At 37.3% G+C, this 25,344-nt stretch overlaps 1 protein-coding gene across 1 annotated transcript in view; it reads left to right on the forward strand.

Moving 5' to 3' along the window:
- nrg3a (neuregulin 3a) overlaps nucleotides 1-25,344 on the forward strand; it is a 427,029-nt gene that overhangs the window by 142,312 nt on the left and 259,373 nt on the right. The gene's annotated exons all lie outside the window — the stretch shown is intronic.

Here is a 25,344-nt window from a genome sequence, read left to right on the forward strand (position 1 = left end):
CTTTTGTCTGTGACTGATCAGATCCTATCAAACCAGATCATTTCTAAACTGTCAGTGAAATCTGACAAGCAGATCCACCATTGCCTGGATCTAGTTAGTCTGAACAATAATCCCATTACAGTCTGCAAAGCTTTTTTCTTAGCACAGATTGCCAGCTAATGCACCAGTGATGCAGACAGCTGTTGGCTGAGTCAGGCTGTCTGGGTAAAGTTGGTTCTGCTCTGTAGTTAACCATGTTGCTGAGTGTAATTAAAAACCTGCCAGTGTTGATTTTTTCCTTCTTATTCGGCATGCAAGTTATAAATTTGGTTTCTTTGATATCTAGAGAACAAGTATGAAATGGATTTAACCATCAGTGCATTCCATAGCTATTATAGTATTATATCTTAACGCATATCGGCATAATCCCTGTTATCACCATTACTCTGTCTGATCTGATCAAATGTCTGTTCTGTTAAATCCCCCACCCAGATATGCACAAACTGTAGTTTACAAAGGTAAATGTAGGCCTGGATCACATTACAGCGCTCATACAGTATACTGTACCTTAAAACACTGAGGTGAAGAAATGCCAAAATGAAACATATACTTCAGTGTGCTAAATTTTTGTTGCTAGATCCACAAAACAATATTTTATTAACCATTAGAATTCAAATGTAGCTTTAAAACTTGAGCTGAAAATAATTTGGAAGAGTTGTGTGTGGGCAAGTGAGACATGTCTTATTATAGCAAAATTATTTACTGTGTACGTGGAAAGAAAAGATTAATTGACACAGGTTAACAAGAACACTCTCAGACTGGTGTTTGGGGTATATAATGCACTGTATACCACAAGGAGTCTGATAGGTAACATTACAGTACATGCACTTATACTGTACCATCCATTCCCAGAAACATCAGAACATTGCTTGAGCCTAGTAGACAGAAAGAGGACACATCAAGCTATACTTTTGTTCACTGTAAGTAGTTTTATTGATGTTGCTTTTAAAGAGATTGGATTTAGGGAGTCGGGAATAAAATTTTCTCATCAGAAGCAGTATTTCAGAGCTGCAGCCGTTCAGAGATTAATGGCAACTATACCTGTCTCTGACAGACACCTAGAGCTTTTATTGAAGAGCCTGTTGCTTTCCTGGCCCTCTGTTTGTATCATATAGGGAATGTGTGTGAGGTGGTAAAGTGAACTAATTCATAATTTTCTTTTAGTATAAGAGATGGAGATTCATACTTTTTTTTTCTTCCAAGGTTGTTATGCAGTAATTATTTACCAACTGATTTTTTTGTTGTTTTCTGTGTCCAATTGTTCACTTATCAGCAGTTATGTGTGCAGTATCTATTTACTTTGAGGTCAGGTCTGCAAAACAATGGTTACAAATGAGGGGAGGGGGGAATTAACTTTCTGCTTCATTTGAATTTTCACTAGCTAATCAATCCAAGGATATCATATTGCCATTTCTTGAAAGAACCCAGGTCATCATCTTCAACAACATTGCTCAGCACTTTTTTTCCACTTGTGTGCTCTGGCTTCATTTTCACTGCTGCTTCTGAAGAACTTCAATTTTTGAATGCCTCTGAGGATTTTAAATCTTGAATGAAAAGCTCTCATTGTCTTCTCTTTACAAAACTAAAAAGTCTTTAGTCTTGGAACATGTCAAGTTTCTCTTCAAGAGAAGTAATATTTGTGTTGTAACTTGGTGACAATATTTGCACAGTACATAGTATTCTAAATTAGGTCTGACTAATGCATAGTGCTATTGTAATATAACATCTGTGTCAAATTGTTCACATGCTTGTTTTAAGTGTGCTTACCTATCTCTGTGTGTTTAGATTGCAGTGGTTGCATGTACAGTATACATTTGAGTATGCCTGGCCAGATGGGTGAAGATGTGTGATCCTACTGTACTGTATGTGATTGCAGAACAGCCATATTTGGGTGTGTAATTTAGACATTTCTTGAGAGCAATTCATTTTGATTTCTAAAACATACATTTTAGATTAACACCCTCTTCCCCTCAGCTTGGAGTCTAATTTAAGTGGGGATGTTAATTGCAGGTCCTGTCGTCTTTTATACAGTCATTATTAAAACTCTCCTGGCTTTTTTTCCAAGAGCTACAGGGGCCTTGGCTTCCTTCCAGTCACTAAAAAAAGGACAAAACAACTATCCTGGAATAACTCCAACTGCACTACTTCACATTTTAAATCCCATGCTTCCTTGGCAGACTTTCTAACAGGGAAGAGGCTATATTAATGGTTAAGTGGTCATTTCTGGTTGACTGACCTTTTTTTGGACATACTGTATAACCTTCTGCCGTGTATAACCTTTCTAATTTTTCTTCTGCAGAGCGGTATTTCAACCTCAGTGCTAATAAACAGAAATTGTGAATTGTAGCAAATCAGTTGGTTACAGTTAAGGTCAGTGGTGATTATGAATAAACTAGGGCATTGTGACTCATCATGAATATGCATATGTATGCTCAGGAATTCATTGCCTGATGGTGGCCCAGCTACTTCCAACAGTGTCATCAGTGTCCTTATCACATACAAGGGGTGGGCAGAATAATGGGAATACCTAACAAAAAAGGACTTGTATTTGGAATTAAGAAAATCTCAGTTAACAAAGGATTCCACATATGTGTCATATTAATTTGAATACTTATTGCCAATGTTTCCAATATAAGACTGGGAACAGTGTTGAAAATCATGACATATACCAAAATTGGCGTGCAACAAACAAAGGAAAACAGTTCCAGAAAAGAGGAATAGTGGTCACAAGTAGAAGCCCACCGGCAGTTATAGACAGACACTTAACAGGACAGTTGCTTAAAAACACAAAATGAGAGCCTTGGAAATGACCATAGAACTGAATCTACACCTTTGTGACCCAGTCTCAACAAAAACTGTACAGCATGAGCTTCACAAATCTGATATTTGTGGTAGGGCTGCCATTCATTAAACTTGTAACCAAGGCCAATGTGCAGTAATGCATAATCTGGTGTGATGAGCAAAAAAACTGGACTTCTAAACAGTGGAAGAAAGTAATATGGTCTGAGTCGTATTTTACTTGTTTTCGTACATCTGGGCAAGTTTATGGAAAGGAAAGGGAGCATGTGAGTAAAATGTACAGATTAATTCAAGTTTATTCTAATTATTTTTGTTCTTGATTTCAGAAATCTGTACATGGAAGTATCCCATAACACAGGAATTTAACCAATTTAAAGTTTACAGGACTGCTTTGCAATGTTGACAATGATGATCTAGAAAAGCTTACTTCTACACATATTCCTACTCTCTATATTGACATAGATTAAGGAAATAAGCTTGAACTATACATTATAAGCCAACACCAGAAACTGGACAGCCTAGACCTTCTATTTCCACTTAGCTATTTTTTTCAATCTGGAATTGCCTGTTTCTAACACTTCCACCTCATGCTCTGTAAGTTTTTGCAACTGGCGATCATTTGATCAGCCTAGGTTCACAAATCCTGTGCTGTCGTTCTTATCTTGTTTCTCTACCTCTGATCCTCTAGAGCAGTGGTTTTCAAACTTTTTCGATGACGGAACCCTTTTCTGTCGAAGCTAATGTCGTGGATCCCCAGCAGCTTTTTTTCTTACTTTTCAGGATTAGCTATGGCAGTGTTCTGCAAAAAGCATTCTAGGACTGCTATTCAGAGGCAATTTAGCCAATTATTAAGGAAGAAACTACTGATTGCTTTTGTATTAATTGTAAGTGAGTTTATTTCAGTCATTTATTAATCACATGAGGGTAGCAGCCATATCACCCTGCAACTGGCAACCCACTGAAGCTAAGCATGGCTGAGCCTGGTCAGTACTTGGTTGGGAGCCCACCTGGGAAACCTGTGATTGCTGCTGGAAGTTGTGTTATTGGAACCAGTGGTGGGTGCCCACCCTGCTGTGTGTAGTGTGCAGGGACACTATACTGTAGTGGGTGCTAATTTTTGGATGAGACATTAAACCGAGTTCCTGACTCTTAGTGGTCATTAAAGATCCCCAGGCATTTCTTGAGAAGAGTAGGGAGTTATCCAAGTCTCTAGGCCAAATTTCCCCCCTCAGCCCTTACTGTGGCCTCCAGATTGTCCCTATGTATGATTGGCTTGCACATGCCCTGCGATGGAGTGGCGCCCTGTCCAGGGTGTACCCTGCCCTGTGCTCGTTGCATGCTGGGTGTGCTCCGGCTTTACTGAGACATGGACATGGATTATCATGAATTAATCACATGATAACTTGTCTACGATTAGCACCCCTACAGTTCAATAAAGCTTAATCACTGAAATACTCATTGAGAATAAAAGAATCAAAGTTCTAACCGCCGGTTCAACAAAGTTAGAAGAAAACCAGAAGGATTTCCTTCTGGTTTGAAAACTTTTAATTTTTTACATTGTTAACAAAGGAAAAAAACTAATAGATTTATAGAACCAGACAACATTTTCTGTGGTCTAACTGGGTGCAAATAGAAAATTTTGGTAGCAAAATGACTAAGTTAAACACAGTGAGACAACAATACATGTTTTTTTTAAAGAGTACTGATAATTTTTAATCAACATTTGCTTCAAACCAGCAGAAACAGAACAATCTCAGTGTCATGAGTGAGTTTGCCTCTTTCTTCTACAATTTGTTTTATATTTGCAGTTACGGATGTAAGTTGCAGTCTCAGGTTCGACTCTGCATCCCATCTTTTGCAATTCTTCATTTTTGTGGACACGTACAATGAAAATCCTGTTTCACACAGATACTGTAGGTGGTCACAAAGAAGAACAGAAAGAGCTTTCTCTGATGATACTGTATGTTCGTTTTTGGTGCTGCACCAAAACTCTGCCAACTGCACTTCATTAAAACCTGTTTGTAAGGAAGAGTCTGAAATCAGGTCAATGAACTTCTCATATTCTTGTGATGTGTGTGATGAAGTTTTTTTTATTGTTTTTCACATTTTTAAACGTACATTATCAGGCTTGGAAAGATCACTTGTCTGAATAAAAGGATATGATAGAGTTTGGTAGATCCAGCTCCTTCTCTCAAATCATTGAAAATTACCAGAACAACCCCAGGCATCTTTTCTCCACCATCAAAAGCCAAACTGTCCCACCACATTACCTGCCTCATCTCAACTTTGCAAAACATTTTAGATTTCTTTAGCTCCAAGATCGACAACATCTGGCATCACATTCTCTCCACAGCGCATGTCACTTCTTCACCTCCTCCCTGCTTGCCTAACTTTACTGGTTCCCTTCTCTCCAACTCTCTTCTTGACTCTGCATCCATCAGTAAACTGGTTTTGCATATGAAATCCACCACCTGCCTACTAGATCCCATTTCCATCACTTTATTTCAATTCTGTCTCATTTCTCTCTGCCACATTGTCCTTAGTATAATAAATTAATCCTTGAGCACTGGTGTTGTACCAACGGTCCTTAAAACTGCTGCCACTGACTTCACAGCTGGTCAAAGTCACTAACGATCTTCTAATAGCTTCTGATTTTGGTTGTCTTTCTATCCTCATTCTTTTTTATCTCAGTGCTGTGTTTGACACTTTTAACCTTGATATCTTACTTTGTTGTCTTGAGAATGCGTTTGGAGTTTCTGACACTGCTTTTAAATAATTCAAGTCTTACCTCGCTGATTGCTGTCTCTTGGTGGATATAGGTCTGAAATTGGACACATTAAGTCTGGTGTTCCTCAGGGCTTGATGCTGGGCCCCCTACTTTTCAGCATTAACATGTTTCCACTTGGTCAGCTTTTAAGATCACATGGCCTCAACTATCACTTCTATGCTGAGGATACTCAAATCTACATCCATACCAAACCTAACACTGATGTACCGGCAGCTGTCTCTATTTTCTCTAATTGCTTCTCCTACATAAAAAAAACATGGATGACTCAAAATTTCTTTCATCTAAACTGTGACAAGACTGAAGTCATGCTTATTAGCACCACCCCATCATCTTAGTAAATCCAATGTCATAACCCTATCTGTGGATGGTACTGTACTTGAAATGCAGTCTAAATTGAAAAACTTGAGGGTAATATTTGATTCAGGCTAGACATTCAACCCACATGTGCAACATATTGTCAAAACATCATTCTTTCTCCTCCTAGATATCGCTAAACTACATCCTATGTTATCACTGGCTGTTGCTGAAAAGCTGATCAGTTCATTTGTGTTCTCCTGAATTGACTGCTGAAACACTCTACTCACTGGGGTTTCTAAATTCACATTGAACAAACTCCAGTATGCCCAATATTCGTTAGCCAGAATTCTGGCCAGTCCTTGCACTGGCTTCCTATCAAGTTTCATGTCAACTTCAAAATCTTCATACCCACTTATAAGGCTCTGCATGGCTTGGCACCTCAGTGCCTGTCTGAGCTGCTATCATCCTATTCCTCACCTCGCATCCTATGCTCTTCTAATTATGGTCTCCTATCTGTCTCCCAAGCCCCTCTACACTCTATGGGTGACAGGGTCTTCTCCTGTTATGCCCCCAAACTCTGGAACTCTATCCCTAAGGATGTCAGAAAGTCACGTTCCCTAAACACCTTTTTAGAAGGGCCTTTACTTATGTGGTTCTGTCATTTACCCCCTCTACTCTTACTGTATTCAGTATGCCCATCTACTGTCTCCTCTCATTGTGTATTTTCATTGTGCATATTCTGTGTACTATTGTTGTTATCATTCTGTAAAGCTCTGTGAGAAGCCACCTTTAATATTATTATTTCCCTGTAGGATGTAGTTTGACATCTACTGTACTATACAAACCAGCACAGTACAATCCCAGGCTTCCCCTTCTCTTTCATTTGAACAATAACATCGTAAAATAATCAGCAGGAAATGGCAGGGATGTTTCATAGTGCAGTGTTTTCTTCTTCAAAAGAAGATTCGATCTGCTATTATCACTAGTACATGGTAGATGTGGCATCGAGAAACTGATGGTTTGGAAATCTGCTCTTTGGTTGATAGAATATAAAGCCATCTTCATCTGTTTTATGGAACAACATCAAAAACTCTTTATTGGTTAGCTGTTTTATTTGTTTGAACATTTAGTAAGGATGTGAATCCATCTACTGAGTTAAATTTAAGTTTCTCTTGGAAGCTTTTGTGTCTGAATGAGTGTAAGGTTCGACTGCTTTGAAGGAACACTCTTGCAGTGTACTGTACAGTAATTGTGCTGGGCTTAACACAATCTGTATGGGTCATACCAAATCCTTTTTAGCCAAATCACCTGTCAGTCCAATAGCCCCTGGCCCTTCAATAGAATTAAAAACCATCAACTTCACAGACTGTAGGAGCATACTCATACAACATTTCCAGCCTCACTTACTTCATAGCTATTTTTTCCTGACAAGACAACAAGGCTTTGAAGTTTGAAAGTGTCACATCAATCTTTTAAGATGCTCTTTTAAGATTCCCAAAGGGAAGTTTAAGTGCTTGATTTAAAAATTCAAGAATATATATACATTCCCCATTAAATGTGTATTTCTTAGAGCTGAGACAATATTTTTTTCATATTTTAGCTGGTTTCATGAGGAAATTAATGAGATTGTGGTCATTTTGGTCTCATATCAGAATGGTGGTGAAGTTTATTTATTGGTATAATTTAAGATTATTAAAGCACGAAAAAAGAATACATCTTCTCCTTTCTAAAAAACAAAGTGTGTTTTAAATGCTTAAAAATCTAAGTTCTACATCAGGTTTTTGATCAGACAAACCTCCATGTTATTAGTGTTTATCACCCTTTCCGGGTATGGATGGAGGGACAGTTGTGGAGTTTCACATTACATTCCCTGTCACATTTATCCTGCAAGGAAGCTGTGCATTCAGGCTGCAAATGCAGTTTACTCCTTCACTTGAGATACACTATATCAATCCATCCATCCATTTGCGAGGACCTACCTGTATCAGTCCACATCTCTAGCTCTCAATATATCCTTCTCAAGAGATCTTGATTTGTCTCTCTGCCTGGAATCATTATGAAAGTGGGAGAACATGCAGAACTGGTCTCTTACTTTTATTAGCCCTTGTAACAATCAATGTTTAATGCAGAGATACCAGGGCTAACATATTAGCACAACACAGTGATCACGAAGGTGACATGCCTTTCTGGAAGACAGTCCTGACACTAGCCTGAGTACAAGCAGTTAAAAAATATACAATGCACTGTAACTGACACACAAGACATAAAATTCCTCATATTTATAGATTCTTAGATTTGGAGTAAGTTGCAAAACCTAAAACAACATTGCACACTCAGTCGCTCACATGTGCTCAGTCCTAATACACTAAACAGTAGACATGTTTTTTTTCCAGGGAATGTAATTTTTTTTTTATTAAGTAATGAATCCTCCTTAGGTTAGCTCAGGTAGTTTTTAACTGATGTTTAAAATGAACAATTATTAGTAACTATATGAGAATACATTCAAATACAAACAAGGGAGACAAACCTTGTCTTGCAGAGATTAAAAAGGGAAATTAAAAAAAAACATTACATACTGTAATATGAGAAATAAAACTCCTTTCCTTAAATAGACACTTGTCTAGATCTCTTCTTTCCTTACGGTCTACCTTTCTACAGTGTTGGTTACATGTGTTTGGCAGGTCAGTTTGAGAATTTGTCAAGCCATCTGGTTTCTGAATTGGGATAAACACCATTTATCTAGGATTTCAAATACAGTAACACTAGGAGCCAGAGTGGCTCTCCTAATCCAAGAGACAATGCAAATAAACAAAATGGGCATCCACAGTATACTCAGCACATACTGTATGTGTGGTATAAAACTACCATATACAGTATACAGCACCTTGCACAGTGGTTAGCAATGCTGTCCTGCAGCGTTAGGGCCCTGAGTTTGATTTCAGTCCCGTTTGAAGTGTGTATGTTCTTCCCTTGTTCACGTACTGTAGGTTTCCTCCAGGTGCTCTGGTAGTCCAAAGACATACTGGTAGGTTAATTGGCTTCTGAGATAACTGTGAAAGAGTGTGTGTCTGTGTTTGTGTCTGCCCTGCAATAGTCTGGCCCCCTGCCCAGAGTGTACCCTGCCTTCCTCCCGTTACTTGCCAGGATAGGCTCCATTTCCCACGTGACCATTAATTGGATAAAATGATTATAAAATGGATGGATGTTTAATCAAAACACGAATGCTCAAATTGAGTGCTTTTATGGGTGAAAGATGATAATGTTACCAAAAAAATGCAAACCAGGACAAGGATTGAAAACCACTTTATTAGGGAATTTTTGGAACCATATTTTTTTAATTAAAGAGCAAAAACTAAACAAGGAAGCATATCAATTAGTGGTAGCTATTAGCACTGGTGATTAAGGGCCCAGTTGGAGCAAAAAAAATAAAACAGGAGACACAAGGGTAATTGCATCCTGTTGAGTTCTGGATTGTTGTGCCTTGCAAGGCCTGTACAAGGCCTGTGCATCCTAAAATGATCATCCAGGGATATTATATGTGGAATATGTAAAGAAACAAAGTGACAGGAATTTGATCTGTCTTTCCTTCACTGTAAATTGAGCTAAACCCCTGCCCTGAAAGATTTATTATTTGGTAATAAAAGAATTGAATGACCTTGACATAATTTTCTACTATATTTTCTTCTGCTTCCTGTATGTTACATGTATTACAAGACTGAGATTAAGGACCCATTGCTGTATTTGTGATTTCTCTAGGGGCCTAAATATATATATATAGTGTACTGTGTATATATACAGTATACGTATATTTAATATGGACCACACTGTATTTCAGTCTTGGTGCAATGAAGAAATATGACATTGCATTGAAGCAAAGTGCAGTGAGAGGTGTAGTGTTAGAGTGATGTAGTAAATAGCCTGTGTGAATGTCAGTTGGAAAGACATTTAATTTGAGCAAATGACATCCAGGAGTTAGACAGGAATGCATGGCTCAAATCTTAGGATATTTCTTTCACAGCTCAGCTGCTTGATGCAAGGCTGAAATTCCACATTTGTTACTTGTGCAAGAAGAGAGATGCTGAACCCAGGAAATTCACTCTATAGAATGGTAAGAGGCCAGAAAATATTTCTACTGTAGGAATCTGTTAAGAGGATGTCACTTGTCCATATTACAGGACATAGGATCCCCGTTTTTTTTTTTTACGGCAACAAGAACATGACTAAGATTTATACTCATAATACTGATATTTCTCCTCTGTTCATATATCTGCAATAAAAAAAACCAAAAAGGCAATAGTGGCATTGATTGTGTGCTTAACTGATAATGAACAGCAGAATTCGGTTCAAGTTAAATGGTCTAGAACAGTGACAGATGTGTTCTAATATAATGCAAGGTGAATTAATGTGATGTGCGGCCACACAGTATATAAATGTGGGATGGGCAATAATATGCAATAGGTGTAATTTATTATTTCTGATTCAATTGTTGGGCAATACAAGTTCAGCAATCCCCTGGTCACGCCTTCTGAATCTTACTCAGCTGTGATTCTGAAGATCACTTCATCTTTATTGCCTTTGAAGTGACAAATATACCCACTGCTTTGCAATAAAAGAAATAAAAAAGGGGTTTGATTTGTTTAATTATGAATCCCTTTTTTACATTAATTTTGGTGACTGTTATTAAAAGGGGTGGTAATTAGGATTATGGCTGTCATTTTTCAGCTGTACTTGCAAGAGTACAACAAGAGCTGTATTTGAAATTGTGGCCTGTGTGCTGTCCTTCTAAGCACCTGGGGACAGTCACCACCTTTTGGGGCTTCAGATCTATCATGGGTACTATCTTGAAAATGGCAGATTAAATGCTAGCTATAGGGTATTAAAATAGGACTTAGTTTACATCATGTAAAGTTCTTTACTTTTTGCTTTTGTTCAGTGCATGGAAGTGAATTGCAAATTCATAATGAATGCATTTCAGATATATTGCAAGTGTTAACATAGACAGTACAATGCTTCTTTATTTATTTCACTGCAGTAATTAGAAATGCGTATCATGTTATGCACTATTTTACCACAGGGATTTTTACAGGGGTTTTGCAGAGTAAACCATGACCACCATAGTTCACCATTGAATATCTTAGACTATTATGTAATACTATAGTAAATATACATTTAAATTACATGTAACATAGAACACTTTAGTACTGTAGGTAACCAAAATGACTTTCATTATTTTCACGGACTTTCAATTAACTCAGGAAGTTAATCACAGGAAATGGGCTTTGAAATCTGAACAGCCAGCCAATGGGACTTCAATATTCTTTAACATTTCACTGTTTCTACAAGACGTGCTCCCCTGCACCATTTCTCTTTAAGTCTGCAATACAGTGCTTCATAGTTACAGTATGTGTTTCACAGTAGCAATGTAATGTTAAGTATACAGACTCTAACTGCATGTTTTCCAACAGGGAAAGCCTTCTAGAACAAAACTAAGTGAAGCTTGTCTGATCCCCAGAAGACTAAAAGTTACAGTAATTAACAGACTTGAAACCATCTCACTGTTTAAAGGCTTACAGTCCAGAAAACACTTTATTGTAATTCACCCTTATACAGTACCTGTGGTGTATGATGGATTGCTGCAGGGATTACAAAAGAGAATGAGGGCCTGTGCACTATCCCAAAGCAAAGAGCTCATCCTTACCATTCCTGTTTTTCTAAAAAAACACAGACAGTGCTCCCATTTAATTGGAGATAATATGACCATTTTACATTGCAATATCATACTTGGAGAGCTTTCTTCTTATTGTGTAGTGAATTATCACAACACGGCCATAATTCACGTACTGTAGTTTGAAACAAATCTTTTTAAGATTTCATCCATACAGTATGTACTGGACAGTCTCAGTTATCACTGTTACATTGCTTTTGTTCTTATCTGTCTGTTCATTGTTATATTTTTTATAAGTACTGTATTAAGCTTTTTCATTTTATAAAAGGTTTGCCATCAATTACTATACAGTATGTTTCTGTGAATTTTCTTTCAAGCACATTTTAAATTCTCAGCTTTCTGTTTTTTTATAAGCTTTCTATCATTGCTAGAATGTTAAAATATATTCGTTTCTCCATCTGGACTAGATTTTGGGCCGGCATTAAAGCTGGTGATAAGTAGGATGGTGTTATGAAGGGGGCGGTATAGAGAAAATACTTTTTAAAAGTCAGTAATATTGACATTATTTCTATACTTCATACTTCTAGGGAATCATTTTCCAAAAGTGCTTCATCTTAGGGAGAGCAGAGTGTGCACATTCCTCAGAGTGTGGGTTTTCACTAGGGCCTCCAGTCTCTTCTAAAGACATGCTGAAACTACAGTAGTTCACATAGCATTCTTTGTCTTGTTTTATAGGTTTATGTTATTCATTGTGAATTCAATATTTTATGGGCACAAAAAAATAGAGTTGTATGGCTTTCAATGTTATTTTTAATGTTGAAAAGCCATAAAAAATGTGTGTATATAATTCTATATTGCTGTAAACAATTTAAATATATTTGTACCCCGGCATTCACTATTTGATGAATCCTCCTTTGGCTTTGATAACCTCTAGGGGTCTCTTCCTATAGCTACTTAATAGATTTTTAAAGTACCCATGAGGACTATTTGACAACCTCTCCATGTAGAAACTCTCCAGGTCTTCCAGGCTGCACGGCTTATGATTTGCTTTCTTGAGTTTCAGTCATAAATGTTCCACTAGAGGCTGTGCAAACTAGTCAAAAACACTGATTTTTGTGCTCTCTTAACCTTTTATTCATTGTGTTTGATGAATGCTCTCTACTGTTATCCTGTTATAAAGGCCATTTGCTACCACGCTTCAGCTTTATGACACAAGGCAGCAGGTTTTAGCTAAAATATCCTGGCAGACTTTAAAATCTGTCTATTTCTCAGTTCTAACTATGAGCCCAATATCAAGGCAACTCCTAAAGCCAAGTACATCCATTTATTTTCTGTACAGAAGAGATGGCATTCTTTTCCAACAAGAGCTTCACCTTTTTGTGCTGATTATACTTGTAGTGAGTCAAACAATTAATTTTGTGTTTCATCCAACCACTTCCTGCAGTTTCATTAGTTGCTGTTGCAAGTTAATGTGTTTTCTCTTATGGTACCATGGAATTGTGCCACAGACCCCAGTTTCATGAGGGCAGTTTCAAATGGTTGTCTCGGAGACATCACATACTGATTAGCCCAGACAGCCAATTTTTTTTGCCTTGGGTGTGAGTTATTCTCCCAGAACTTGCCAAACTATGGTCATCATAGTTGAAAGTGGGATTTTTTTTCCTGCATGTCCCTAGAGTTGTTGAGGTTGATCATCTTTTTGCTTTGATGTTATGGATGGTGACATTTAAACTTCCTGAGCTTTTGTGAAAATCCTGGATAAATAAAAATTCATTAGGTGACTGAATTTACAGTCTTTTTCAATATACTGCACACAAAGAAATTTGAATGTTGTGCATTTGGAAATATATGTAATGTTTCACATTTGTGTTATGGACTGTATATACTGTATACAGTATTCACATATCATATATACAGTACAGTACTGTAGATATCTAAATATATCATTACTTTGTAGATAAAAATACAGAGATTGATGCATGAGTACATTTTCTTGTTTGAGTTTTATTTAGCTTATTTTCTGAAATTGAGCTTTGCTGTTCGTTTATATGTATGCGAGGGATCGTGATAATGAGAGATGTAGGCATACTGTACCAAAGAGGTTGTTAAGTGTTGACTAAAAAAACTACTGTGTATACAGTACTGTAGATGGTGAAACAGGAGCTGTTATGGCCTCTCTGTCTCTCACTGCCATTAAATCATAGCACTGGTGAGAGATGTGTGGGGCTATGAAAGGGATGACTTTTCATGGCAGAGTAATCAGTCTTGTCTTTAAGACCCCCTCCAGGAAGGCCGTTCATAGTGGAGGCACTGGAATAATAAAATTAATGTTTTATAGCCAATTATAGCTCAAAGATGAAGTGCCATGCCAAACAGTGAAGAATAAGGAAATACAGTAGATGCCTCTGTCTGCCTCCTTCTGTCTTCACACACTTTCTCAATCCAACAAAATATCTAAGTCTCACAGTATATCTACAGGTAGGATAAAGACAGGAAATTAGTTCTTATATATGTCATGCAGTGCATATAAAACACAATTAACCTATTTCAAGTAGGTTTTTCAATTTCAATTAAACTATGGTGGAATCAGCTATTAGAAAGTGCAAAGTGGAAGATTTAGGAGCAGTGGTCCAATCATCTCTGTCAGTTGTTTAGCAATGCAAAAAAATGTTAAACAGGTAAATAATGTGTTGAGATACATACTGTAGCAAGAATCACCAAATACAAGTGAAGGGAGGTTGTGACAAAAATGTACAATCTATTTATTAGATCCTTTCCAGAGTAAAAGAGAAGAACAGAAAGAAAAGAAGACAAGAGGAAGTCTGTACAGAAACATCAGAAATGTTCACCTTCATTTAAAAAAGATGCGAAAGAACACAGACAGCAGGACAGGGAGAGATACACAGGGGGACGGGCGGGAGTGTGTTTGCAGTTCATCTGCCAGCTTGGTTACTCATTTTCACTGCCAGAGTGGTCAATTTAAACAGAAGAGAAGCAGCTAAAATGCATAAAGGCATCTTTATTATTCATAATCAGTCAATCGCTCTGCCTGTCCACCAACAGCAATTTAAAAATTATAGTGGAGAATATTTCATCCTGGATAAAAGTCTTGGGTCTGGCATCAGTCCAGCTCCTCAATTAGTCTCTGTTTTCCTAAAGCAGCCAGACTAAGCATACTTATTCATTGATTAGGTCCTGGATAGCAGCCCGGTATGGTGCCTGTTCCAATATGTGTGGTGCAGGCTCACCCACAAACATGGCTCAATAGTGTCCTTTTTACTGCATCTTCGCCACTGGCCAGGGAAAGGATGCCACACAAGATGCCCAGTGGGACTCACCTCAGCTTCTGCAATGAAAGAAATATCATGAACAGGCATGTTGTAGGAAATAAACAAGTTTTCATTTTCAAAACAATCAAATGAAATGGGATTTGATTAAAAAATCAGATTCCCCAGAGACGTTGACATAAGTTGCTGATTACACAATTAAATATCATTGTTATTAAGTGAGTATTATGAATGAGCATTTGGTAGACTGAGACTTCAAGAAACAGCTGGACTAGATCCTAGGATCTAGTAGTTGCTGTCATCTAAATAAAAGATATAAGCCATCTGCTTATATTCAAACAAAAACAAATATTATTGTTTGTAATATTTGAAATGCTCCAGCAGCCATATCGCCCTGCAGATCTCAACTGGCTACCCACTGAGGCTAAACAGGGTTGAGCCTGGTCAATACCTAGATGAGAAACCTCTGGGGAAGCTGTGGTTGCTGCTGGAAGTGGTGTCAGTGTGACCAGTGGGGGGCACCCACCCTGCAGTCTGTGTAGGTCCTAATGCCCCAGTATAGTGGCGGGGACACTATACTGTAGTGGGTGCTGTCTTTCAGATGAGACGCTAAACCAAGGTCCTGACTCTCAGTGGTTATCAAAGATCCCTGGGCATTTCTTGATAAGAGTAGGGAGTTATCCCAGTGTCTGGGCCAAATTACCCTCCTCTGCCTTTACAGTGGCCTCCAAATTGTCCCCATGTATGATTGGCTTGCATTTGCCCTGCGATGGACTGGCTCCCTGTCCAGGGTGTACCCTGCCTTGCGCTCATTGCTTGCCGAGAAGGCTCCGGCTTCCTGCGACACCATATGGTATAAAGCGGTTTGGCAAATGATATGACATATTTGTAATGCTTTTCTCTTGAGAATTAACTTAATACTTAACTACAAAGTCAAATATATAGCACCTCCTAACTATGCCTGTTTTACTGTATCTCAAATCATACTGTATCATATACTATATCTCAAATCAATTTTAAGGTTACTGTATAATGTTAATCATACAGTAAATGAAAGTTAGAGGTCTAAAATGCATGATATGAAAAGTTTGAGAAATAGTTTGTACACATATAAAGTGCCAGAGGGCCATATGATCTATGCATTCTGGCTTTTTTTAAAAAATGTATTTATTATGTTACATTACAAATATATTAGCTATGTTGTGATGGGCACATTTCTTGGTGTTTGATGTTGTCTAGGAATAGAAGCCTGAGATTTATGTGGAGCCAAAACCCTTATACAGTATCTGCTTGATTAAATTATTCACTTTTGATGATGTACTGACAGGTTTTGTTTTGCTTTGGGCTCACTGAAAAATACTGCATTACAAAATATATTTGTATATTTCTTTTGAACTAAGTTGTGTGAAAAGTTGCCCCAAAACACCCACACACAAACTTTCAGGAATACATTTGGGAAAACACAGCAGACTCCTTTCTAAAAATTAAGTTATTTCTGAAGGTGTTCTACAGGATATTTTAAGTAACTGATCAAATTAGCTATCCACTTTTTTCATCATGCATATATAGTAGGGTTCACAAAAATTTAGTCTCCAGGAGAGTCACAGGGGTTGCTGTTAATGGCAAGCCCAGCATGCTTTTGCTGAGTTAAGCCAAGCCAAGCTCATCACTTTGCAAACTCTGGTGACAGTTGGGTAATCATACATAAATTAGTTGTGTCTTGCTTTCTAGTGAAGAAAAGGTTTGTGCATCAAATTCAGATTTATACTGCTATCTTGATGACAAAATAATTATTGAAAAATCAATGACACTATTCTGAAGAAATCCATTTCCAGACATGTTGTCTTCCTGTAAGATTGAAATGATTGTTTTCTAAAAGGTTTGATGTCACATCCAATGTCAGATGGAAACAGGGTTATTGGAGAATGTTATTTGAGAGAATCAGAAAACCAGGAGAGCAGTATACCATTGAAGTGAATCACATACTGTACTGTATAACTGTGTATTGTGAGACATTTCAAAGTTCATGCAAAATATGACATTGGACCAAAAGATTATAGACAAAATGAGAACAGTGAATCAGAAGTCAGTCATATCCTGATGACAAAACTCTGCACATACTTATAGGGGGTGGAAACACTTTCAGTGCTCATGCAGAGACATTTTAGTAATTCCCAATGGTATTTCTGTAGACAGGCTCAAGGATAAGCTTCTTCACACAGTTACAGTCTGACCCAGGCTTCTACATGTTAAAGAAAACATTGTCTGCATCAGCGCAGTCCTATTTTTGTCTTCACTAACAGTTAGTTGCTTAATCATCCTTCCTGTTAAAAGTGTATTTGTAAAATCAATCACAATATAGTAGCTTGAGTCTTCCTGAACAGAAGGATGTTCTGGGTGGGCAGAAGCAGAAAAAAACAGGCCATTTGAGAAAAATCTGGAGGCCTGGAACATCATGTGGGTGTAATCAACAAGTAAAAATTATATATTTTCAAACCACTTCCAAGAGATGCTGATACACAGGCGTTAACTTGTAATTATTCTTTTCCTGACTAAATTAGCAAGTAAATTAGAAACAAAAATTCCAGAAATCTCAGGGGCCCCTTCCAATCTGAAAATCTGGTTGAAATATGGAAAGTACTTTAGGGGAGCAAAAGGAGTAACAATATTGTGCTTAACCAATATTAAATAAAAATGTGAGACCAAAGTTGTGTTTTCTCTGAATGATACATTAATCTCCTTATCTCATTGTAAACTAAAATATTTACTTTTATTGTTTTTAGCTACTGTACATTACATGTTGGGAACTTTCCTAAAAAGCTGTAACTGGAATTTAAGAAGTAGATTGAAGTGGCTTGTTTTATATTTTGGGACAGATGGAATAATTTGGTATTTTCTTCACTATACATATTCATATAAGGCTAATCATTAGTTCAGATTATAGGAGGAGAAAAGAAACACTTTTTCTCATGGTCTTGAAAGAAGCCAGGGTATCAGCTTTGACAACATGGTGGCATAGCATTGAACTTGGCATTATCAGTTTGGCTCAGACCAGATAAACAAGAAGTCTGTTCCTATGCTACAGCCACATACAGTAGCTCAGTTTTAACAGTGCCTATTGGCCATATATTGCCGAATCTATTATTGTAACCTGGACCCTCCAGTGTGCTCAGCATGTTTAATAATGATTGTTCTTGTCAACATATTGAATTTTAATTGGAAAATCTCATGCTTATTTATAGAAATGAATACTCTTTTTCTCTTCACTGCACTAGCTAAGATCTAACATTATTAATACAGTGATTTTTCACTGGGCTGTCAGCACTGTTTGCCAACTCATTTATCTAAGGTTACTGACTAGAGTAAGCTGCTAAGAAAAAGAAAACTAGCAGGATTTATGGGTCAACATACTTTTAGGACCAGGAACAGAATGCTTTAAGCAAACTTTATTAGTAAGTAAAATCTGATGATGGCCCACTTCAACGGGTCAACTATCATTAAGCAGAAAGCTGTGTTCTGGGCCCTGCAAACTGTCTCATGTCACTCACATGTGCTAGGGATACAATCATCTTTCCTCATCTCCTGACACTAGAGCTGTCTTTATTTTTATTATTTTTTAGCAGCTGCACATGATACCAGACAAACAGCACCCCACACTGTACAGATGTTAATGTCCTTAAGAATGGTGAAGTGGACTTTGATGGTTAAACAACCCATCAGATTATCAGATTATGAACAACAAAAAAGAAAAATGACTTACATGCTGCTTACCTAGATGCATATTTTGTGACCTGCTTACTACATTTTTACCCATTTTTCCTTCTTTGTTTTAGGTAGCTACAAAAGCTATATTTTGTGATTCAAATAGATCTTCACCTGAGAAAAAAAATGATAGTACACTAAGATGGTCTTTGAATTTACATGCAAGTGTTCTGGTTAGTTTTTGACAATCTATAGTTTGATTGCAACCTACTGTACCTGTAATTAATGAGAAATTCTCATTCTTGATTAAATCACAGGCTGATGGCTTTAGAGCATATGAGGTAAGGCTTTAAGGGACTGCCTGCTCGTTAATCCCTATTGAATACCATAAATGACTGGGGCACATGAGTTGGGCATATCTTGCTGTTCAGTGAACAAATGGCCTGATTGATCTTGAATAGGTCTTAAATTTCCAGACCTGTTTGTTTGTGATTCCCATTTAAATATAATGGAACAAATGTTATCCGTGATGCCATAAAGTGACAGGACAGTGTCCAGTGTAAAAATAAGTGAATCTAAGGACCTTTTTAGATGAATAGAAAGCATTTTCAATCCCCTTTGTCATATGATTTCTGGGAAAACTTTGAATTACAGGAGGAACCCTTGTTCCTCTGCTATAAATCACCCTTGTGCCTGTATTTCTTCATTTTTGACAGATGTTGCTAAAATAATTTGATTATTATTTTGGATACACTTCAATATACACAGGTATAATACAGGGGTAATGATTGTACAATACCTTATAATTATCAAGTACAGTATTACAGTTTGACATGTTTGCAGATAGATGATATGATTAGTATTGTAACTGCATTATTCCTTTGTTACTTTAATAGAACATACAGTAATACTGTAAGCTTCACTGTGTACCTGCATTATGAAATATGGCTATTATTGCAATTACGTTTCAATATATGTAATTTTACATGATAATCCTATGATTGAACCATTTACACTGTAAATGTACTTTACATACTGTATGCCAGCAGCCATATCACCCTGCAACTCACAACTGTCAGCCCACTGAAGCTCAGCAGGTGTACTAATACTAACATTGCTGCTGGAAGAGGTGTTAGTGGGGCCAGCAGGCGGCGCTAACCCTGCGGTCTATGTGGGTCCTAATGCCCCAGTACAGTGACGGGGGCACTATACTGTAAAAAGGCGCTGTCCTTCGGATGAGACGTAAAACCGAGGTCCTTACTCTCTGCTGTTATTAAAAATCCCAGTGCATTTCTTGAAAAGAGTAGGGGTGTAACCCCGGCATCCTGGCCAAATTTCCCATTGGCCCTTAACAACCATGGCCGCCTAATAATCCCCATCTATGAATTGGCTTCATTTCTCTGTTCTCCTTACCGCTGATAGCTGGTGTGTGGTGAGTGTACTGGCGTACTATAGCTGCCGTTGCATCATTCAGGTGGGGCTCCACAATGGTGGTGGTGGAGGGGAGTCCCCATTACCTGTAAAGAGCTTTGGAGTGGAGTGTCCAGAAAAGTGCTATATACTGTAAGTGTAAGCAATTATTATTATTATTCTTAATTACTTTTTCACTGCTTGTCATTCTATAATTGTAACTTATGTATCATAATTCATAATGCCATTACATATTTCTAGTATCTTTCAATTAATTTATACATAATCGCATGTATATCAAACTGTACAAGCCTCATAATTAAAAGGCAATTAAACTGCAAATACACTTTATTGAAGCAGTATTTCTGAAATGTATCTATTATTGGATTTATATGTCAGAACAACCTTATGATCACATCTGTGTGATCAGCTAGAATGTCATAGTTCTTTTTAGGATACTTTATGTACAAATGTTTTGCTCCATTTGAGCTAACTAAAATCCTTAGGCTTATCCACTATTGTTAGCTGAGTTTAAAAATAAATATTGGAAAGAGCCCCTGTGCACGGCTTCTGGAATTTGCCACTATTTCAGTAAGAAGATTGACAAACAGACTTGCAGGAATATGTCAGGAAAGCAGAATGAAAGGCGGGCGAGGGCTTTGTTTATGCAGGGCAGGAATGTCTTTAAAAACTCATGTAAAAGATATAGATCTACAGGATACAACTGGAAAGGAGTGACAGAGCTAAAGCACTGTTTTTTTTTTTCTGAGCTGATGTGTGAAACATTAACCAGAACCTCATTACATTGCTGCAAAAGATCGCATAGCTTTTACATTTTTTATACCTACAGATACAAAATTGACATGCAGTCTTACTTCATTATGTCTATACGTATTACAGTGTGCTGTTACAACAAAGCTATTTATTTACTGGCAACAGCTCTAGTCCTGAAGGAGTTTACCTTCTGAGTCATTTTTTGGCCCTCTTCCAATCCTTCAAGGTTAAAAAAGGCTTTTATTGGATCTTTAGTATTGCCCCTTTGGATTATTTTGTTTTCCAGTGATTTTATTGGATTTGATTTTGTCATATAGGATTCCTATAAAAGAAAAAGTAAAGCAATACAAATTCCCCAGAGGATTCTAAATACCCTTATAGGTTTTGCCTTTATTGGCTTCCCCAGTGGGAGGGACAGTTAGACCCTGGTATTAGTATGCAGTGAAAGGATCAGAAATGGATGTATAAAAATTGTAAACAGTGACATGATAGTATAAGAGGAAATATTCAGTGAGCAAACATCACAAATTGGTTCACACACAGGTTAAAGCTGAACTTGAGCTGGATGACAGTGTTAAGAGGCTTTCTTGTGTTTCTGAACGGCTTATGCTGTACAAAAAACAGCAGCTTGAATTATGTGGATACCAGCAAAAGGACCATTTCTAACCAATCGGAATCGATCAAATATTTCTTAAAAGCATCTGTGGAAACTCCAGCCTAAATCTTAACCGGCTTATCTTTGTTGAAACAGCAGAAAGAATACAAATGTTTAGCATTTGTATTTTTATGAAAAAACACAGAATAGCGGGGCAAAAAAAAAACAGAAGAAGAGAACAGCCAGTGTTTGCACTGCACTTTTAAACCTATTGTGTTACAGTATGACTGCATCCGAGTGGCTAGCTGTACTGCATGATGCTGCTGTTGCTTTCACATGACAGCTGTGCTTGCTGGCTGGGACACACATCTGTGACAGATGGACCAATGTGTATTATAAATAGGAGAGGTGATAGCAGGGCACGGAGCTTGACGCCCCCTCACTCATGCTTAGTTGCATATGCTCTGTCATGAACCTTTCCCTCTTGCAGACAGAATCCAAGTGGATAAATATTTTGACAGCAAAGGCTTGGAAGTGGATGACGGATGGTTATTGCTATAGAGGAAACTGAAGACTACTTGATTGAGAGGCTTGTTTACTCTGCCAAGGAGCTTATTTGTAAAACATGAGCACATTCAAAGTTGCCTAGAACCCAGACAGTACCGATAGACTGGTGCAGTCCTAAATGTCGGTGTGAAGATTTTTCAGTGGTTGAGATTCAGTGTGAAAACAGATCTGGTCACTGATTCACATCATCTGTCTATTTTCAGAGCTTGTTTTTGACACTTAAAGTGCTGACAACTGAAAAATAAATCACTGCAATGTACAGTGCTTCCAAAGAATATTTGCAATATTTAATGAATCAGTACCGTAAGCCCATCACCTTTAATGAAGTCTTATTTGCTTATACTTAACAGACATTATCTTACTTTAAGCAGACTTAAAGAAGCCATCAATCTGTCACAAAGACATTACGGGTACCTTAATTTGATGGCTCATAGCTTGCTTTTTATCTCAACAGTAACAATGCTACATCACAAAGATAAAATGGCAATTATGTTTTTTTTTTTATTTGGATCGTCAAATGAGAATTGGGCTGGGCTTTCAAATGAGCATTCCAATTGCAAGTCCATTCATTTGCACTGCTCTTCCTGATATAAATGACAGCTGTCAGAGTAGGACTAGCTCATTAAAGTCACTGAACGAGCAACTTGCTTGGGTTGATTTATACTGAAATAATACCACACAGGAGCACCGTATCTGAGCCAAATGAATCTCTAAAAAATGAATTTACACATCCTCTGCTACCTCTGTGGTTTGCAAAGTATAATAAAGAAATACACTGAAAAATATGTTTTACAAAATGGATGAAACACATCGGAAAAAACACAATTCATCTATGTACACTGAAAAATATGCTTTACAAAATGGATAAAATATATGGGAAAATACACATTTCATCCATATTTAAATCTATTTCATGCATCCATCGATCTACTGTATTTTTATGTGATTAAATTAAATATAATTAATGTTTTGTGTGTTATCTTGTTTTGAAAGCTAATACAAAAAAATATAGCTATCCCTTTGCATTCAATATACAGACATGAATATCGCAGATGCAATGTATTTTTACTAGTTTAGAAGAACTAACACAGAGGCAATGCAGTTGGTTTTACATTTCCTGGTGGGTTTTTAAAGGCAGATTTATTTTTTTTCCTAAATATTGTTTGACCGCAAGTCATAACTTATTTAAATGTGTTTCTTAAATTCCATATAGTGAGCTTTTTTGACACCTGTTTCTTCCAGAGTTCTTTACATTTTATGATTAAATGTGATTAAATGTTGTGTAATTTGCAAATTAAAAGTTGCAGCTGTTTCCTATTTTGTATTGAATTTCCTGGCTTTTTATGACCCCAATAATGAGTCTTTGTGTAATACAGAAGTGTCATAGTATACAAAAAGACCAGTGATTCCCCACTTTTGTCTATGTTTATGATTTATTGAGTTCTGTGATCCTTTCTGATGAGAACCTCTCTCTACCGTTCAGTACTGAATTTGTTTTACTTTGGCTCTAGGAGCGAGGTACAGATCAGAGTACTATTCATGTTTTCCTGAGGAACCGTCACGTACCTGTAATACAACCAGAGAATGAGTGTTCTCTACTCATTACTCCTATTTGTTTTACCAGCAGCTCTGATAAAATTTGGAATCTAATTAGTATGCAGCATACATCATGGGCTCTCTGAATATAATCATCTACTGTAGTTTATTAAATTTGTTAAAGTAGTCACTTTTTTTCTTTGCTGATCAGGAGTAATTTATTTTGGGCGGTCTGATCAGAGTCTGCATCAGAGAGGTGTCAGCGGCATAAGAATTTTGTACATTTTAGTTATTTTTATTAAAGCCTACATGCTCCTGTTTCTAACCTGACATCTGGGGTTCCAGTGAGGCCTGATTCAGGCAAGCATGGGGGCTCACATTAATCACTGTACTTTACAAGACCTCTTTGCTTCTGAATATACTATCTGACTGTACTTGGCTAGTCTATACTTAGGGTCAGACCTGTATCTGTAATGTTATACCTGCTTCATCTAACCCTTTTCCCATTTTTTGTAGACAGCTTGCAATGACCGCAGCTTATAATTCACAACTATATCTGTAACCAGTTGTTATGCAGTGTGTAGTCACCTGTTCTGTACAGGGAAATCCCATCACCACCACTGGTAGATTACTTTACCAGCTGAAAATCAAAAGCAGGATTGGTGCTGTGACTCCTTTGAAAAGGCAATTTACCTATCCTGGGTATAATTCCATCTCAGCAGTTAGATTCCTTTAACATCTAGCTAAATGGTCTTACTGGCCCAGCAAGAAATATGTCCTGTACCTTGTGTTTAAACAAAAAAGTATTACAAATTAGTCTAGTTCTAGCTTCATATTAATAGCAACATTCCAGTAGCAGTATACAGTACAGGACAAGGTGTAAGTAAAATAAACTCTACAAGGAGCTGAACAAATCTGATCCTGTTAAGATTTGGAATCAGACCACATTCCAAATCGGTATGTATTTTTGCTTATCTTATTTTCTCATAATCTGACTAAACTAAACACCTCCTTTAAGTGTCTGTTGTATTCATTTCAGTACTGTACCCTCACAGGTCTTCATCTAGCATTTTCTCCTTGTGATACGGTTGGTTATGCACCTCCTTGTGCCCTAGATCACAGACTTCAGTGTCTGTGAAAGTGGGGTAGTGTGTTGAGAGAGGCTTTTAAGCTAGACATCTTGACAGATAGCTCTTTCTAACATGCTTAGATACTCATCAGCTCAATTTAGTTTTAGGATAAAGGACAGAGCGACATCGTGCCTGTGGCAAGACTGGCCAAACAGCAGCTTTTGCTGAAGTGATCTCGCTGGCATGCACGTATGCAGCACGATATGAAGGCACAGTGACAGCAACACGGTCATACAGACACATTGACACACTAACACAGACTAGAAACACATATTTTATTCTTACTTTAATATTTGCTTTACAGTAGAGTTGTGCTTTGCTTTAGGCTGATTTATGGAAAATCCCTAGGAGGGTAAAAACAAATTGGAAGGAAATCAAAGACTCGTGCTTTTTTTGAATAGAGCAAGAAAATATTTGTGCAAAGGATGCTCAGCAGGAGAGATATTTATATGTATGAGAGTAGAAGTGAAAGATTAAAACTTAAAAACCTTTCACAACTCCATATGGTTAGGTTTGCATTTGTTTTGTTCTATGGCCAAAACTGTTGAAAATGTTGTCAAATGTAAATTCAGACTATTATGGTTATCACATTGGTTTGTTTCTCAACAATAATCATACTGTGGAATTCATTTGTTTAAATCAACTACAATCAACTACCAATATTTTATTAATTTATCATATTTATAAGTTGGAATAGAATCCTGTCCAGGGTGTATCCTGCCTTGCTTGCCAGGATAGGCTCCAGCTCCCCAGCA

The sequence above is a fragment of the Atractosteus spatula genome, chromosome 5 (assembly GCF_055471065.1).
Source record: "Atractosteus spatula isolate fAtrSpa1 chromosome 5, fAtrSpa1.hap1, whole genome shotgun sequence".
NCBI classification, from domain to species: Eukaryota; Metazoa; Chordata; class Actinopteri; order Semionotiformes; family Lepisosteidae; genus Atractosteus; species Atractosteus spatula.